Raw genomic sequence first — 19482 nt, forward strand, 5'->3', positions numbered from 1 at the left:
CCCCACTGTTCGTCTGCGTTTCATACCTGTTGGTAGGTGTGTATCCGAAATGTTGTGTAAACTCCCCACCGCCACTCATTCAGGTTGATGTTTGCTAATCCTTCTAGTTGGTAATTGTGGCACCAATCTGACATGCCCACGTTATTTCTCTGAGCGCTCGTTCCCTTTTCCCTTCGTATGTAACATTTAATTATCAGTTTACGTGGTTTTTGCTTCAACCACTATTTCACAGATATCTATGTCAATACATCTTCCTTGCTTTCTCGATCTTCTGTTTGTAGATTACAGTCAAGTTTACATCCTACAGGAACATAGGGACAACATTATAAATAATTTAAGATGTACGAAGTAGGATCCGTTAAATATAAGATATTTCAGTATTCTCAGAATGGAATGCATTACTCAACTGCGTACATGTTTGATCGACTCAGCGTGTAATGCGTAGTTGAGATTGGAATATAAGGCAGGTGCGTAGTTGTCATCAGATCTATGTATTTGTATGGATAATCCGTAGTCTCTATTGATTGGGATGTGTAAACGCGCTGCGCGCAGAACTATCAGGAGACGATCTGGATAAAGCGGTAGCGTCGACGCGCAGGCGCAGGAGCCGTTTGCCGGCAGCGCGCAGCCGCAGTGGCTCGGTGGAGGTGTCGGTAGCCGAGCGAGAGGGGGGAACGAGGCGGGGGGAGAAGGCAGGTGGAGACGCGGAGCAAAGTTGGGATGTCGGCGAGGAGGCTGCCGAAGTGACCGGGGCAGGGAGAGCGAAGGAAAATACTCATCATAGCACAGCGTTGGCGTGCGACCTTGGACTACCTTTCCCCATCGCGTTAAGAGGCAGGTTTTCGCAGCTGGTTGAGTGTCAGGTGAGAAATGGCCGTGACGTGAAATAAAAAACTCGGGGTGTTTATATATCAAGTGTACGAGGGCTCCCCAGCCCTCACCGGCCTGTTTATGTCCGCCCCCTCTCTGGGCTCCCGGTGTGACCAACGCTTTTAACGGCTGGCCGTTCCATTATTCTCCAACTTTGGTTCTATTTGAAGGGGGAAATGGCGGGGTTCTGGTTTTATGAATGAATCGGGCTGTCACGTGACGGTGGGCCGCGACCCCCCCCCCCCACACGGCCAGACCTGGACCGGCTGATGCCTTCGCCGGGACCAGTTTCCCGGCCTTGCTGCTTAGGTCAACCTGCTCACTGCAGTTGGAGTGTGATTTTTGCGGAAATAGACTTCACTTGCAACACACGCAAATTGCTGGAGGAACTCAGCAGGTCAGGTAGCATCTATGGCAATGAATAAACAGTTGACGTTTCGTGAGACCCTTCCTCAGGACTAAGAAGATGCCAGAATTGGATGATGGTGGTGGTGGTGGTGGGGGAAGAGGCTAGCTGGGAGGCGATAGGTGAAGCGAAGAGTTGGGGGGCAGAGAAGAGCCCGGTGAGATGGTCTCACTGAACTCCCGTGAAAGAGAAGATGTAAACTTCTGCAGGGTAGGTTTCCCTCGAAGAGGCTTCGCAGTGCAGCAGCAAATCATAAACACGAGAAAGTCTGCAGATGCTGGAAATCCAAACCAACACACACAAGACGACTTGTGTGTCCCGATACTGAGAAATCACAAATAAAATATCCCGCAGTTCCCAGTTGGTTCAACATGTGGAAATGCATACGTAAATAAGATGTATTTTAAAGAAGTGGGTTAGAGTAATCGGATTTCCTTTTAAACCTGTGGAATTATCCAAATGGGTCAGACGATTTTAATTTTGTTCCCTGCAAATACAATATAAATTCTTCCGTGGAGGGAATGATTTTATACTATATATTCGAGCAGATATTATTTGTATTTGTGATTCAACATTTTGCAAAAAGAAGTAGTCAATTGGATTAAAGCAGTATGAGCCTTTTAATTTCAGTTCTAGTTTCTGCATCCACTGTACCTTTTACGTGCTGGAAACAGGTCTACCAGAGAGTTGCAACACGTTAGCTAACCACACAAAATGCCGGAGGAACTCAGCAGGTTAGGCAGCATTTATGGAATTGAACAAACAGCAGTGATCACAGGGGGAGGAGTGAGAGAGGGACTTGCTTAACTCCTGTCCAAGAGAAGATTTAAACTTCTTCCAGGTGGGCATCCCTCTGAAGAAGTTTAAATCTTCTCTTCGACCTGAGTTCAGTGAAACTCTCACTGCTCCCCCTCTGCAATCTCCGCTGTCCTCCAACTCTTCGACCATGTAGTTAGGCAGACTCGCTACCACATGCAAGTACCTCTTTTCATCTGCCTACCACCTCACCTGGGTCCCCTCCTCCTTCTCTTTCTCCTATGGTCCACTCTCCTCTCCTATCAGATTACTTCCTCTCCGGCCATTGACCTTTCCTACCCACCTGGCTTCACCTACCACCTTTCTAGCTATCCCTTTTTCCCCTTTCTCTACTTATTCGGGCATCTTTTCCCTTCCTTCTCAGTCCTGAAGAATGGTTTTGACCCGAAACGTCAACTGTTTATTCATTTCCATAGATGCTGTCTGACCTGCTGAGTTCCTCCAGCATTGTGTGTATGTTGCTTTGGACTTGCAGCACCTGCAGAATTTCTGGTGTTTAACATTAGCTAACCACCTAGCTTTCTGATTTCAACTGTGTTTCTTTTTATACCACTTAATGGTGTAAATGTACTGTTTCTTTGCCATATTTTATCAGTTTTGGCTTTATTCCTTTGACATTCCAGTTACCACCTCCTGTTAATTCTAAATTGGAACAATTTTTTTAGAAGCTGTTGAGTGTTTATTTCCTTTCGTAGATGCTGACTGATCTATTGAGTTCCTCCAGCATTTTGTCTGTTGTTTGCATTTTGGGTTGATATCGTCAGTGAATAGAAATCTTTAGAGCAATGTGTATTGAAGTTGGTTTATTATTCCAAACAATCGAATTAGAATTGGTGTATTTCCTTTTACATAATGTTTATCCATAAACTCAGTATTCTTTAGAATTAAGAGTTTAAGTTATATTGAATATTAGATTTTTAAGAATAGTATTGAGGTTTTTATTTGAGGATGCAGGTTATTTCACTGAACTACTACTGAAGGTGCTTCTACACCACTGGTGAGATAGTAGTTCCAGGATTTAAACTTCCCAAATGCGAAGGACTGGCAATAGATTGCCATTATGAAATTCTTGAATATTCTCTTTCTTCATAGGAGGGTATTCATCCCGTAAATTAAAAATTCAAAGTACATTTATTCTCAAAGTATGCATGCAGTACACAGCCCTGAGATTTCTTCCCAGAGACAGCCACGAAACAAAGAGGCACCATGGAAACTGTTCAAAGAAAACATCAAACACCCAATGTGCAAATGGCAAAAAAATGAGCAAATAACACACAGAATATTAAAAATCAGACTACATTGTCCTTGAAACTGTCTAGGAGTGTTCAGTTCAATTTAATGCTGTTGCTCGTTGTGACCTGCAGTCAGAGCCAGTCAGCTCTGATCAGAGTTGCACAAAATAGCATTAAAAAGTGGAGTAACCGGAAACGCACATCACATGAACTACGGAGACTTCTAAAAACACGTCCAATCCGCAAACCACACTAATCAAACCTTGCCCAAGACTCAAGGTCCCTGTACCTTCCTCTGGCAATGGGAGGGAGAGGGAGGGTGCTCAAATGCAGGCAGACGGCATCAAGTCTGAGCCAAATCAGATCTCAATTTTGCTGCTAACGTTCCTTATGACCGTTCTCATCATTTCTTCCACCTGTCTCCACTAGTGGCAATATTGTTTTCTCGACAAAGCCCAACATTCTGTAAATCTAAGGAAACTTATGCAGCCATGTGAAAAAAGAAATGCGAACTCCACAAACAGCATCAGAGGGCAAGACTGAACCTGGATCAATGGTGCTGTGAGGCAGTAACTTTGGTTGTGTGGGTCTGCTGCCCCTATGTTGTATTATTGTAGGTGATGGTACACCTATGTGCACCTGCCTGTTGTTTTTGGAATCTGAATCGGGTCTGTTATCACTAACACATTGTGAAATTTGTTCTTTTGTGGCAGCAGTACTGTGCAATACATAAAAATAATTACTATAAGCTACAATAAGAAATACAAAAAAATGTAACTAAGTAGTGCACAAAGTTGTGTTTGTGTTTTGTGTTAGTGCACAGAGTGTGCTGTTGCGACAGCACTCAACCAGCTGATCGATCTCACTTTGTAGATGATGCACAGAGAAGCCATGAACTGGTATTGCAGAGAATGAATGTAGGTGGTAAATGTGATGCCAGTTGAGTGGGTTACTGGCCATTTCACTTGAATCTTGTACTCAGCCAATAATATTCTTGACAGATTTTATTATGTTTTGCTTCAGTGGGTTGGGACTTTGGTTTAAATAAACAAAAGTTGATTTGGCAGTTTCTAATGTTTTAAGTAACCACTTGAGAATTCTGGATGTGGGTTTGCATGAACAAACTAAAAATCATTATCATTCTTAAGATTACTTCATTGATAAGTGGAGATTGACCAGTACTGTAATATTTTGAAGTCTTCAAAATGTGATGTTAAACTATTGAGCTTTTTTTTAAAAAAAGAGAATGTGTATTCAACTGATACACGGAAGAGATTCTACAGATGCTAGAAACCTTGAGCAACACACACACACACACACACACACACACACACACACACACACACACACACACACACAAAATGTTGGAGGAACTCAGCAGGTCAGGCAGCTGCTATGAAGTGAAATGACCTCAGGTGAGGGGGGAGGTTGGTGTGTGGCCCGATTACCTGCTAGCTTGTGCTCCTCCCACTCGCTTTTGTATACTGGCTTCTGGCTTCTGCCTTGCCCTGATGAAGGGTCTTGGCCCGGAGTGTTGAGTTCGTTTCCCAACAGAGATGCTCCTCATTGCTGGGTACTCATTTGTTTCCTTTGTATAGTTTAAAAATAAGTTGTACATATTGTGTGTTATGTTTTATATATTTACAGCATTCTAATTTGTCACTCTACTAAGAAACCACAAGAATTGCTTTTGAAAAGTGAAAATGACATATTTGGGGTTCCCAACCTGGGGCCCATGGGCTTCTTGCTTAATGGTATTGGTCCAAGGCATAAAAAAAAGGTTGAGAACCCCTGGATGGTGGGTGACAGTGAACAGTTCTGCACCTGTGTTTGGAAAGCACTCTATCTGCTGTACAGTTTATTCAGAAGAGCGCATCACTTCTATATTCAAAGCTTTTGTTTAGTTAGAAATTTAAAGATAAACATGTTCCTAAATCCTGCAACATTGCGATGGTTTACAAATACGTATAAACTGAAGATGGAAAGCAAGTTTATTTTTGTGGTCTAATTTTGCATTTGGTAAGTGAGCTGTTTGTACTGATCTCTAAATAATTTATTCTCTTTTGTATGTACTTTTAAATAAGTAAAGAAGGCACAGTGCTTGTGTGACAGCTGCCATTGATAACATGTTGAAAGCAGAGATAATAACTTGAAACATTAGTTTAAGAAATGGCCATTGATGACCATGTACAACTACTTAGTTTTGATATTTTGGAGCAAGCTCAGTGAAGTGTTGCTGCTCTTTTTGTTAGCTTTTGCACTTGTTTTATTAAAAGAGTAAGCTTTTTAAATTGATGGCAGATGCAAAATGCAACTGCCATCAATAACTTTTTAAAAGAAGGACCAGTTATAGAATCAAAGAAAGGAACAGTACAGAAACAGTCCCTTTGGCCGAACCATTTAAACTGCTTACTCCCATCTACTTGCACCCATACCATAGCTTCCATACCCTCCGCGAGTGTCTATAAAAAGTATTTCTTCCTCCCCCCCCCCGAAGTTTTCATGTTTTATTGTTTTACAACATAGAATCACAGTGGATTTAATTTGGTTTTTTTTTTAACACTGATCAACAGAAAATACTCTTTCATGTCAAAGTGAAAACAAATTTCTACAAATTTGTCTAAATTTATTACAATTATTAAACACAATAATAGATTGCATAATTACCTACCCCCTTCAAGTCATTATTTAGTAGATGCACTTTTGGCAGCAATTACAGCCTTGAGTCTTTGTGGATAGGTCTCTCAGCTTTGCACATCTGGACACTGCAATGTTTCCTCATTCTTCTTTACAAAACTGCTCGGGCTCTGTCAGATCGCATGGGGAGCATGAGTAAACAGCCCCTTTCAAGTCCAGCCACACATTCTCAATTGGATTGAGGTCTGGGCTCTGCCTGGGCCACTCCAGGACATGAACCTTGTTGTTTTTAAGCCATTCTTGTGTAGCTTTGGCTTTATGCTTGGGGTCATTGTCTTGCTGGAAAACAAATCTTCTCTCAGGTGACATTTCTTCTGCAGACTGCATCAGGTTTTCCTCCAGGATTTCCCTGTATCTTGCTGCATTCTAGAATGGATGTGGATGGGACCAGAAGGCACAACCTCAGAATACAAGGATGTCCCTTTAGAACTGGTATGTGGAGTAATTTCTTTAGCTGAGGGTGGAATCTGTGGAATTTTGCCACAGGTGGCTGTGGAGGTCAAATCACTGAGTACATTTAAAGTGGAGGGTTCTTGATTAGTCAAGGTATCAAAAGTTGCAGGCAGCAGGCAAGAGAATGGGATTGGGATGGGTAATAAATCAGCCTTAAAAATAATGCGAGGTTCAAGTGATCATGAATTCTATTTGTAATTTTGAGGGTCAAGTGGTGGGAAATCCTGCATTTGAGTTCACAAAGTAAATTTATTATCAAAGTACATATCTGCACCGTATACAACCCTGAGATTCACTTTCTTGTAGTATATTCAACAACCATCCTAGGATCAATGAAAGACTGCCCAACAGGGTGGACAACCAGTGTACAAAAGTAAACAGACTATGCAAATACAAAAAGAAAGTGGGGGGGTGAGAAGAGAAGCTGATGATAAATAAATTAGACGTTGGCTTTGTGGGAGAAGCAAGAGAGTGGTAGTAGATGGTTGCCTCTCAGATTGGAGGCCTGTGACGAGTGGTGTGCCACAGGGATTGGTGCTGTTGTTTGTCATCGAGATTAATGATCTGGATGATCATGTGGTTAACTGGATCAGTAAATTTGCAGATCACACCAAGTTTGAGGGTGTAGTGGACAGTGAGGAAGACTAAGACAACAGGAATTCTGCAGATGCTGGAAATTCAAGCAACATACATCAAAGTTGCTGGTGAACGCAGCAGGCCAAGCAGCATCTCTGAGAAGAGGTACAGTCGACGTTTCAGGCCGAGACCCTTCGTCAGGACTAACTGAAGGAAGAGTTAGTAAGAGATTTGAAAGTGGGAGGGGCAGATCCAAAATGTTAGGAGAAGACAGGAGGGGGAGGGATGGAGCCAAGAGCTGGACAGGTGATTGGCAAAAGGGATATGAGAGGATCATGGGACAGGAGGCCCAGGGAGAAGGAAAAGGGCGGGGGGGAACCCAGAGGATGGGCAAGGGGTATAGGCAGAGGGACAGAGGGAGAAAAAGGAGAGAGAGAGAAAGAATATGTGTATATAAATAGATAACGAATGGGGTACGAGGGAGAGGTGGGGCATTAGCGGAAGTTAGAGAAGTCAATGTTCATGCCATCAGGTTGGAGGCTACCCAGACGGAATATAAGGTGTTGTTCCTCCAACCTGAGTGTGGCTTCATCTTTACAGTAGAGGAGGCCGTGGATAGACATGTCAGAATGGGAATGGGATGTGGAATAAAATGTGTGGCCACTGGGAGATCCTGCTTTCTCTGGCGGACAGAGCGTAGGTGTTCAGCAAAACGATCTCCCAGTCTGCGTCGGGTCTCGCCAATATATAGAAGGCCACATCGGGAGCACCGGACGCAGTATATCACCCCAGCTGACTCACAGGTGAAGTGTCGCCTCACCTGGAAGGACTGTCTGGGCCCTGAATGGTGGTAAGGGAGGAAGTGTAAGGGCATGTGTAGCACTTGTTCCGCTTACAAGGATAAATGCTATGAGAGAGATCAGTGGGGAGGGATGGGGGGGACGAATGGACAAGGGAGTCGCGTAGGGAGCGATCCTTGCGGAAAGCAGGGGATGGGAGGGAAAGTTGTGCTTAGTGGTGGGATCCCATTGGAGGTGGTGGAAGTTACGGAGAATAATATGTTGGACCCGGAGGCTGGTGGGGTGGTAGGTGAGGACCAGGGGAACCCTGTTCCTAGTGGGGTGGCGGGAGGATGGAGTGAGAGCAGATGTGCGTGAAATGGGGGAGATGCATTTGAGAGCAGAGTTGATGGTGGAGGAAGGGAAGCCCCTTTCTTTAAAAAAGGACATCTCCCTCGTCCTAGAATGAAAAGCCTCATCCTGAGAGCAGATGCGGCGGAGACGGAGGAATTGCGAGAAGGGGATGGCATTTTTGCAAGAGACCGGGTGAGAAGAGGAATAGTCCAGATAGCTGTAAGAGTCAGTAGGCTTATAGTAGACATCAGTAGATAAGTCTCCAGAGATAGAGACAGAAAGATCTAGAAAGGGGAGGGAGGTGTCAGAAATGGACCAAGTAAACTTGAGGGCAGGGTGAAAGTTGGAGGCAAAGTTAATGAAGTCAACGAGCTCAGCATGCGTGCAGGAAGCAGCGCCAATGCAGTCGTCGATGTAGCGAAGGAAAAGTGGGGGACAGATACCAGAATAGGTACGGAACATAGATTGTTCCACAAAGCCAACAAAAAGGCAGCCCCCTCGTACCCCATCCGTTATTTATATACACACATACTTTCTCTCACTCTCCTTTTTCTCCCTCTGTCCCTCTGACTATACCCCTTGCCCATCCTCTGGGTTCCCCCCCTCCTTCTTTCTCCCCGGACCTCGTGTCCCATGATCCTCTCATATCCCTTTTACCAATCACCTGTCCAGCTCTTGGCTCCATCCCTCCCCCTCCTGTCTTCTCCTATCTTTTTGGATCTCCCCCTCCCACTTTTAAATCTCTTACTAACTCTTCCTTCAGTTAGTCCTGACGAAGGGTCTCGGCCTGAAACGTCGACTGTACCTCTTCCTAGAGATGCTGCCTGGCCTGCTGCGTTCACCAGCAACTTTGATGTGTGTTTATTGAGTACAGAAGATGTGATGTTATGTTAAAGTTGTGTAAGATGTTCATGAGGCCTAATTTGGAGAGTAATATGTGCAGTTCTGGTCACCGACCTATAGGAAAGATGTAAACAAGGTTGAAGAAGTGCAGGGAAAATGTACAATAATGTTGAGTCTAGAGGACCTGAATTATAAGGAAAGATTGAATAGATTAGTCGTAGTCATACTTTATTGATCCTGGGGGAAATTGGTTTTCGTTACAGTTGCACAATAAATAATTAAATAGTAATAAAACCATAAATAGTTAAATAGTAATATGTAAATTATGCCAGGAAATAAGTCCAGGACCAGACTATTGGCTCAGGGTGTCTGACCCTGCAAGGGAGGAGTTGTAAAGTTTGATGGCCACAGGCAAGAATGACTTCCTATGACGCTCTGTGTTGCATCTCGGTGGAATGAGTCTCTGGCTGAATGTACTCCTGTGCCCACCCAGTACATTATGTAGTGGATGGGAGACATTGACCAAGATGGCACGCAACTTAGACAGCATCCTCTTTTCAGACACCACCGTGAGAGAGTCCAGTTCCATTCCCACAACATCACTGGCTTTACGAATGAGTTTGTTGATTCTTTTGGTGTCTGCTACCCTCAGCCTGCTGCCCCAGCACACAACAGCAAACATGATAGCACCGGCCACCACAGACTCGTAGAACATCCTCAGCATCGTCTGGCAGGTGTCAAAGGACTTCAGTCTCCTCAGGAAATAGAGACGGCTCTGACCCTTCTTGTAGACAGCTTCGGTATTCTTTGACCAGTCCAGTTTATTGTCAATTCGTATCCCCAGGTATTTGTAATCCTCCACCATGTCCACACTGACCCCTAGATGGAAACAGGGGTCACCTGTACCTTAGCTCTCCTCAGGTCTAGCACCAGCTCCTTAGTCTTTTTCACATTAAGCTGCAGATAATTCTGCTCACACCATGTGACAAAGTTTCCTACTGTAGCCCTGTACTCAGCCTCATCTCCCTTGCTGATGCATCCAACTATGGCAGAGTCATCAGAAAACTTCTGAAGATGACAAAACTCTGTGCAGTAATTGAAGTCTGAGGTGTAAATGGTGAAGAGAAAGGGAGACAAGACAGTCCCCTGTGGAGCCCCAGTGCTGCTGATCACTCTGTCGGACACACAGTGTTGCAAGCACACGTACTGTGGTCTGCCAGTCAGGTAATCAAGAATCCATGATACCAGGGAAGCATCCACCTGCATTGCTGTCAGCTTCTCCCCCAGCAGAGCAGGCGGATGGTGTTAAGCGCACTGGAGAAGTCAAAAAACATGACCCTCACAGTGCTCGCTGGCTTGTCCAGGTGGGCATAGACACGGTTCAGCAGGTAGATGATGGCATCCTCAACTCCTAGTCGGGGCTGGTAGGCGAACTGGAGGGGATCTAAGTGTGGCCTGAGCACAGGCCGGAGCAGCTCCAGAACAAGTGTCTCCAGGGTCTTCATGATGTGGGAGGTCAATGCCACCGGTCTGTAGTCATTGAGGCCGCTGGGGCGCGGCGTCTTCGGCATAGGGACGAGGCAGGATGTCTTCCACAGCACAGGAATCCTCTAGAACCTCAGGCTCAGGTTGAAGACATGGTGAAGTACTCCACATAAGCTGAGGGGCACAGGCTTTGAGCACCCTGGTACTGACACCAGCCAGTCCTGCAGCCTTGCTTGGGTTGAGACGTTTCAGCTGTCTTCTCACCTGTAGAGCTGTGAAGCCCACCATGTTGGTTTCGTGTGGGGAAGGGGTGTAGTCATGAGAGCAGGGTGGGGGACTGTAAGGAGGGGTAGGAAGGGAGAGTGGAATATGTGTTGGTTGGGGGCTGACAACAGATGACTCGTGGGGGATGGGCAGGGGCCACAATGTCAAATCTGTTAAAGAACAGGTTAAGTTCGTTGGCCCTGTCCACACTGCCTTCAGCCCCTCTGTTGCTAGTTTGCCGGAACCCAGTGATGGTCCTCATCCCACTCCAGACCTCTCTCATGTTGTTCTGCTGGAGTTTCCACTCAAGCTTCCTCCTGTACCTGTCTTTAGCCTCCCTGATCCTGGCTTTCAGGTCCCTCTGTAGTGCCCTCAGCTTCTCCCTATTTCCATCTCTAAACACCCTCTTTTTTGCATTCAGGATGTCCTTAATGTCCTTTGTCACCCATGGCTTGTTATTTGAATAACGAAGAACAGTTCTTGTCGGAACATTGCAGTCCACACAGAAGTTGCTGTAATCAGTGATGCACTCTGTGAGCCCATCAATATCCTCTCCTTGTGGCTCACAGAGTGCCTGCCAGTCTGTCACCTCAAAACAACCCTGGAGCGCCTCATAAGCCTCCTCCGACCATTTCCTCACTGTCCTCGAGGTTGCAGGTTTGCTCTTCACCAGAGGCACGTAGCAGGGTTTTAGATGCACCATGTTGTGATCTGACCTTCCCAGTGGGGGGAGGGGAGAGGAGCTGTATGCATCCTTAACGTTAGCGTACATCAAATCCAGAGTCCTCTCCCCTCTGGTTGTACAGCTCACATACTCCGTGAAGTTGGGCAGTGTTCTAGCCATGGTAACATGGTTGAAGTCACCCGAGATGGTAATGAGGGCACTCGGGTGCTGGGTTTGTAATCTGGCTATGATGGTGTAAATGATGTTACACGCCGACGCTGGGTTGGCAGAGGGAGGGATGTACACAACAACCACGATTGCATGCGAGATTTCCCATGGCAAATAATATGGCCGGAGTCCAACAGCAAACTGTTAGGACTGTATTCTTTAGAATGTAGAAGATTGAGAGGAGGTTTGATAGAGGTATACAAAATTATGAGGGGTTTTGATAGGGTAAATGCAGGCAGGCTTTTCCCACTGAGGTTGGGTGGGACTACAACTAGAGGTCATGGGTTAAGGGTGAAAGGTGAGAAGTCTAAGGGGGAAACATGAGGGGAAACTTTTAGCCAAGAGGGTTGTGAGAGTGTGGAATGATCTGCCAGCACAAGTGGTGCATACAAGCTCAATTTCAATGTTGAAGAGAAGTTTGGGTAAGTGCATGTGTAGTAGGGATATGGAGAGCCATGGTCCTGGTGCAGGTAGTCAGGAGTAGGCGGGTTAAATGGCTTTTTGGCATGGTCTAGATAGGCCGAAGGGTCTGTTTCTGTGCTGTATATCTCTACGACTCTAAAGGCTATCCTTCCAGATGTTTACTGTTGGTATAGTTTTTTTTCCTTTCTTGTACTTGTGCAAAACAGCTTATCAAAGTATTAAGTTCAATCTTCATAAATGATGTGGGACCTAGTTGTAAGGTACAGTATCAGATATAGGTGGTGTAATGGTTAGCAGAACGCTTTTCAGTACCAGCGACCCGGATTCAATTCCCACTACTGTCTGTAAAGGGTTCGGGCATTCTTCCCATGACCGCTGGGTTCCTTGATCCTCTGGATTCCACTCGTACTTGAAAGATGTACTGGTTGGTAGGTTAATTGGTCATTGTAAGTTGTCCCATGATTAGACTAGGATTAAATTGGGGTATTGCTGGGTGGTGTGGCTCAAAGGCACAGAAGTGTCTACTCCGTACTGTAACTCAATGAATAAAAATAAATAATTATACTTCTTGAAAAGAAGAGGATGCCATCTGAAATGTTGCACAGGCACCATTGTCCTGGTTGATATTAAAATGCATGCTAGTATTTTGGTGTCCCAAGAAGTTTTTTTTCCCCTCTGCAGGTGAATGTGTGCATATTCTTTTGGGACTTGGGAATGGATTTATAAACGACTTGTATTGCAGTGCTTGTTACAAGTTTCCTTTAAGTTTTTGAATTCAGTATGGATTTTATGTAATACCTTCTTAATATGATGTCACCTTGTATGTTTTAAAAAAACTCACCTAATTCTGACAATGAGATTCAATACATTGATTATTGAATTCTAAAAGTAACATCATTTCAGTGAAATGGAATGTTGTATAGCAACATTATACGATGTTAAATATTTTGTCATGCTTTCAAATAGATGCATTAGTGAAACTTTTTTTAAAAAGTTAACTAGCAGGTTGAGCAACAAATAGTTAAGGAATTAAAATGCACCAAAGGCCAAAATGCCAAGGGACTGGAATTTCAGAATGGGGCAACTTTTGTTGCAGTTGTACAGGTGGTTGAGGCCGCACCTGGAATACTCCATGCTGTTTTGGACCCCTTGCCTAAAAATGATGAACACAAAAAATCCTTCAAATGCTGGAAGTCTAGAGCACCACAAAAATGTTGGAGAAACTCAGCTGGTCAGGCTGCATCCATGGAAACGAATTAACGGTCGAGGTTTCAGGCTGAGATCCTTCATCAGGACTGGAAAGTAAGGGGAAGATGCCAGAATAAGTTGCTGAGGAGATTAGGAGTACAAGCAAGAAGGTGATGGAAGAGGTCAGCTGGGGGGGGGGGGGAGATGATAGCTGGAAAAGGTAAAGTGCTGGAGAAGAAGGAATCTTCTCTTAGAATTTATTCTCCGCTCCTATCAGATTCCTTCATCTCCAGCCTGAAACGTCAACTGCTTATTCATTTCCATTGGTGCTGCCTGACCTCATGAGTTCTCTCTGAAAATGTTAGGGTAGCTTTGAAGGCGATTTTAAACTAGATTCATCAGGTTAATTTCAGGAATGAGGGGGTTGCTATATTAAGAGAGGCTGCAAGAGAAGATCTTATTCGAACTGCATAAGATCCTAAGAGAGCTTAAAGGGATGAATGTTGATCTGTTTTTGCTGTTCGTGTCTGAATAACTGGCGTCCTGTTGCACTCGCCACAATAATAAGCAAATGCTTTGAGAGGTTGGTCAAGGACTACGTCTGTAGCTTGCTACCACCCACACTGGACCCCCTACAATTTGCGTACCCTCACAACCGATCGACAGATGATGCAATAACCACAGCTCTACACACCATCCTTGCGCATCTGGAGAAGAAGGATGCTTATGTGAGAATGCTGCTCTTGGACTACAGTTCAGCATTCAACACCATAATTTCATCCAGGCTCAACAGGAAACTCAGAGACCTTGGCCTTGACTCTGCCTTGTGTAGCTGGTCCTGGTCTTTCTGTCAGATCGCCGGCAGATAGTAAGAATGGGCTCCCTCACCTTTGCCCCTCTGACCCTCAACACTGGTGTACCTCAGGGCTGTGTCCTAAGTCCCCTCTTTTACTCTCTGTATACCTATGACTGTCATCACCTACAGCTCCAATCTGCTAATGACACAACATGATTGGTCTTGTCTCAAATAATAATGAAAAAGTTCTCACCCTGACACAGTGATGTCAAGGAAACAAGCTCTCCCTGAATGTCGCAAAAACAAAGGAGCTGGTTGTGGATTACAGGAGAAATGGAGACAGGCTAACCCCTATTGACATTAATGGATCTGGGTTTGAGAGAGTGAACAGCTTTAAGTTCCTCGGCATGCACATCACGCCTCTTTCACCTCAGATGGTTGAAGAAGTTTGACATGAGTCCCCAAATCCTAAGGACTTTCTACAGGGGCACGATTGAGAGCATCCTGACTGGCTGCATCACTGCCTGGTATGGGAACTGTACTTCCCTCAGTCACAGGACTCTGCAGAGAGTGGTGCGGACAGCCCAGCATATCTGTAGATTTGAACTTCCCATGATTCAGGACATTTACAGAGACTGGTGTGTAACAGGGCCCGAAGGATCACTGGGGACCTGAGTAACCCCAACCACAGTCTATTCCAGCTGCTACCATCCGGAAAACAGTACCACAGCATAAAAGCCAGGACCAACAGGCGCTGGGACAGCTTCTTCCACCAGGCCATCAGACTGATTAACTCACGCTGATACAATTGTATTTCTATGCTATATTGGCTGTCCTGTTGTACATACTATTTATTGCAAATTACTATAAATTACACATTGAGATGTAGATGAAACAAAGATTTTTACTCAAGGATGTGAAGGATATAAGAAATAAATTCAATTCAAATTGGGGAAGTTACAAACATGAGGACATAGCTACAGAATAAGGGCCAGTCATTTAAAGCAACACACACAAAAAAAAATGCTGGTGAATGCAGCAGGCCAGGCAGCATCTCTAGGAGGAGGTACAGTTGATGTTTTGGGCCAAGACCCTTCGTCCGGACTAACTGAAAGAAGAGCTAGTAAGAGATTTGAGAGGGGAGGAAGAGATCCAAAATGATAGGAGAAGACAGGAGGGGGAGGGATGGAGCCAAGAGCTGGACAGGTGATTGGCAAAAGGGATATGAGAGGATCATGGGACAGGAGGCCCAGGGAGAAAGAAAGGGGGGGAAGCCCAGAGGATGGGCAATAACAGATGGGGTACGAGGGGGAGGTGGGGCATTAACGGAAGTTAGAGAAGTCGATGTTCATGCCATCAGGTTGGAGGCTACCCAGATGGAATATAAGGTGTTGTTCCTCCAACTTGAGTGTGGCTTCATCTTGACAGTAGAGGAGGCCATGGATAGACATATCAGAATGGGAATGGGACGTGGAATTAAAATGTGTGGCCTCTGGGAGATCCTGCTTTCTCTGGTGGACAGAGCGTAGGTGTTCAGCGAAACGGTCTCACCAATATATAGAAGGCCGCATCGGGAGCACTGGACGCAGTATATCACCCCAGCCAACTCCCAGGTGAAGTGTTGCCTCACCTGGAAGGACTGTCTGGGGCCCTGAATGGTAGTGAGGGAGGACGTGTAAGGGCATGTGTAGCACTTGTTCCGCTTACAAGGAGAAGTGCCAGGAGGGAGATCGGTGGGGGAAACGAATGGACAAGGGAGTCGCGTAGGGAGCGATCCCTGTGGAGAGCGGGGGGGGGGTGGGGTGAGGGAAAGATGTGCTTAGTGGTAGGATCCTATTGGAGGTGGCGGAAGTTACGGAGAATTGTATGTTGAACCCAGAGGCTGGTGGGGTGGTAGGTGAGGACAAGGGGAACCCTATTTCTAGTGGGGTGGCGGGACGATGGGGTGAGAGCAGATGTGCATGAAATGGGAGAGATGCGTTTGAGAGCAGAGTCGATGGTGGAGGAAGGGAAGCCCCTTTCTTTAAAAACGGAAGACATCTCCTTCGTCCTGGAATGAAAAGCCTCCTCCAGACAGCAGATGTGGCGGAGATGGAGGAATTGCGAGAAGGGGATGGCATTTTTGCAATAGACAGGGTGAGAAGAGCAATAGTCCAGATAGCTGTGAGAGTCCATAGGCTTATAGTAGACATCAGTGGATAAGCTGTCTCCAGAGACAGACAGAAAGATCCAGAAAGGGGAGGGAGGTGTTGGAAATGGACCAGGTAAACTTGAGGGCAGGGTGAAAGTTGGAGGCTAAGTTAATGAAGTCAACGAGCTCAGCATGCGTGCAGGAAGCAGCGCCAATGCAGTCGTCGATGTTGCGAAGGAAAAGTGGCGGACAGATACCAGTACAGGCTTGGAACATGGATTGTTCCACAAAGCCAACAAAAAGGCAGGCATAGCTAGGACCCATACGGGTGCCCATAGCTACACCTTTAGTTTGGAGGAAGTGGGAGGAGCCAAAGGAGAAATTATTAAGAGTAAAGACTAATTCCGCTAGACGGAGCAGAGTGGTTGTAGAGGGGAACTGGTTAGGTCTGGAATCCAAAAAGAAACGGAGAGCTTTGAGACCTTCCTGGTGGGGGATGGAATTATATAGGGACTGGACATCCATGGTGAAAATAAAGCGGTGGGGGCCAGGGAACTTAAAATCAGCAAAAAATTTCAAAGCGTGAGAAGTGTCACGAACATAGGTCGGAAGGGATTGAACAAGGGGGATAAAACAGTGTCAAGGTATGCAGAAATGAGTTCGGTGGGGCAGGAGCAACCTGAGGCAATAGGTCTACCAGGACAGGCAGGTTTGTGGATCTTGGATAGGAGGTAGAAACGGGACGTGCAGGGTGTGGGAACTATAAGGTTGGTAGCAGTGGATGGGAGATCCCCTGAGTGGATAAAGCTGGTGATGGTGTGGGAGACAGTGGCCTGGTGCTCCTTAGTGGGGTTATGATCGAGGGGTAAATAAGAGGAGGTATCCGCGAGTTGTCACTGTGCCTTGGCAAGGTAGCGGTCAGTACGCCAGACTACTATAAGGTTGGTAGCAGTGGATGGGAGATCCCCTGAGTGGATAAAGCTGGTGATGGTGTGGGAGACAGTGGCCTGGTGCTCCTTAGTGGGGTTATGATCGAGGGGTAAATAAGAGGAGGTATCCGCGAGTTGTCACTGTGCCTTGGCAAGGTAGCGGTCAGTACGCCAGACTACAACAGCACCCCCCTTATCGGCGGGTTTTATGGTAAGGTTAGGATTAGTGCTGAGGGAGTATAGAGCAGAGCGTTTGGAAGGAGTGAGGTTGGAATGGGAACAAGGTGTGGTGAAGTCGAGACGGTTGATGTCCCGTCGGCAGTTATCCAGCATCTGCAGATTTCCTCATGTTTGCCAGTCATTTAAAACTGAGTTTTTAAAAAAACATAAAATTTCTGTAAGCATGGTGAAACCTGAAGTCGTTGAGTCTCGCAACACACATCAAAGTTGCTGGTGAACACAGCAGGCCAGGCAGCATCTCTAGGAAGAGGTACAGTCAACGTTTCGGGCTGAGACCCTTCGTCAGGACTAACTGAAAGAAGAGCCAGTAAGAGATTTGAAAGTTGGAGGGGTAGGGGGATATCCAAAATGATAGGAGAAGACAGGACGGGGAGGGATGGAGCCAAGAGCTGGACAGGTGATTGGCAAAGGGGATACGAGAGGATCATGGGACAGGAGGTCCAGGGAGAAAGACAAGGCGGGGGGGAACCCAGAGGATGGGCAAGGGGTATAGTCAGAGGGACAGGGAGAAAAAGGAGTGAGAGAAAGAATGTGTGTATAAAAATAAATAACGGATGGGTTACGAGGGGGAGGTGGGGCAATAGTGGAGGTTAGAGAAGTCAATATTCATGCCATCAGGTTGGACATTGACTTCTCTAACTTCTGCTAATGCCCCACCTCCCCCTCGTACCCCATCCGTTATTTATTTTTATTCACACATTCTTTCTCTCACTCTCCTTTTTCTCCATCTGCCCCTCTGATTATACCCCTTGCCCATCCTCTGGGTTCCCCCCTCCCTCCCTGGGCCTCCTATCCCATGATCTTCTCGTATCCTCTTTGCCAATCACCTATCCAGCTCTTGGCTCCATCCCTCCCCCTCCTGTCTTCTGCTATCATTTTGGATCTCCCCCTCCCCCTCCCGCTTTCAAATCTCTTACTAACTCTTCCTTCAGTTAGTTCTGACGAAGGTTCTCGGCCTGAAATGTCGACTGTACCTCCTCCTAGAGATGTTGCCGGGCCTGCTGCATTCACCAGCAACTTTGATGTGTGTTGCTTGAATTTCCAGCATCTGCAGAGTTCCTCTTGTTTGAGTCGTTGAGTTTGCTCTACCGTGCTATCATGCCTGATTTATTCTCCTGCCTTCTCCCCATAACTTTTGATGTTCTTACTAATCAAGAACTAATTAACCTCTGTTTTAAATAAACCCAATAACTTGGTCTCCACAACTGTCTGTGGCAATGAATTCCACAGATTCACCACCCTCTGGCTAAAGAAATTCCTTCATCTCTGTTCTAAATGGACATCCCTCTATTTTGAGACTACAGCCTCTGGCCCTAGACCTCCCCCACTGTAGGAAACATTCACTCTATCTAGACTTCCAATATTTGGATTTGAAAAAATAAAGAATTGTGGGTTATGGGGAACAGGCATAGAAGAGAAGCCAAGGTCAGCATAGGTCAGCCATTGTCATACTGAATGGTAGGACTGGCTTGAGGGGCTGAATTCTCTATTCCCATTTTCATGTGTTCATTTGAAAGATGTTTATGATTGGGGATTCAGAGTGGTTTTCTTGTAATATTCCACTATTTCATCTGTTGGGCTTGCTTAAGATATTATTGAAGTTTACCTCCAATCTTGGGTTGATTGTGAGGTAAGGTGCTCTGGCATGTATGCGTAGTTCTTTTTAAATGATTATTCTGCAAAAGCTAAATTATTAATGAATGAAATTAATGTTTTTTTTCCAACATCGGGGAAAATCCAGCAGCAATTTTGGAGAAATGGAAAAGCTAATTAACCCGAAGGCTATCTTTTCAATAGTGTGATCCAAGATTTGTATTTGCTTTGCTTATAGCTTGTGACGTTCCACAGCACCTTGGGTAAGGTCCCACTTGCCTGGTCTCATTGGCACTCTGGAGTGTGTCAGAAATGCTGGAGACTTGAAAATTGACAATAAAGATTGAGGGATTTAATATCTCTGACTATCAGTCGACTATTTTTGAAAAGAGGTGAGATGGTGTTTACTTAACACAATTATGATAGTCCAGCATAGGTTTGCCCTTACATGAATCCCTTTCTGCCCTATTTAGTGTCATAGAGCACGACAACCCAGAAATAGGCCCATCGGCCCG

General features: G+C 45.6%; 1 protein-coding gene across 2 annotated transcripts in view; it reads left to right on the forward strand.

The window, feature by feature from the left end:
- The first annotated feature begins 629 nt into the window (after window positions 1-629).
- Window positions 630-19482, forward strand: part of rab3ip (RAB3A interacting protein (rabin3)) — a 63070-nt gene continuing 44217 nt past the window's right edge. Inside the window, exon 1 of one of the 2 annotated variants that reach the window (XM_063059599.1) lies at window positions 630-863. The gene's annotated coding sequence lies outside the window, so the exon portion shown is untranslated. Of the gene's footprint in view, window positions 864-19233; window positions 19360-19482 lie in introns of those variants that run through there. The other variant, XM_063059600.1, reaches the window with a different exon arrangement.

Source organism: Mobula hypostoma, chromosome 9 (genome assembly GCF_963921235.1).
Source record: "Mobula hypostoma chromosome 9, sMobHyp1.1, whole genome shotgun sequence".
Taxonomy (NCBI): domain Eukaryota; kingdom Metazoa; phylum Chordata; class Chondrichthyes; order Myliobatiformes; family Myliobatidae; genus Mobula; species Mobula hypostoma.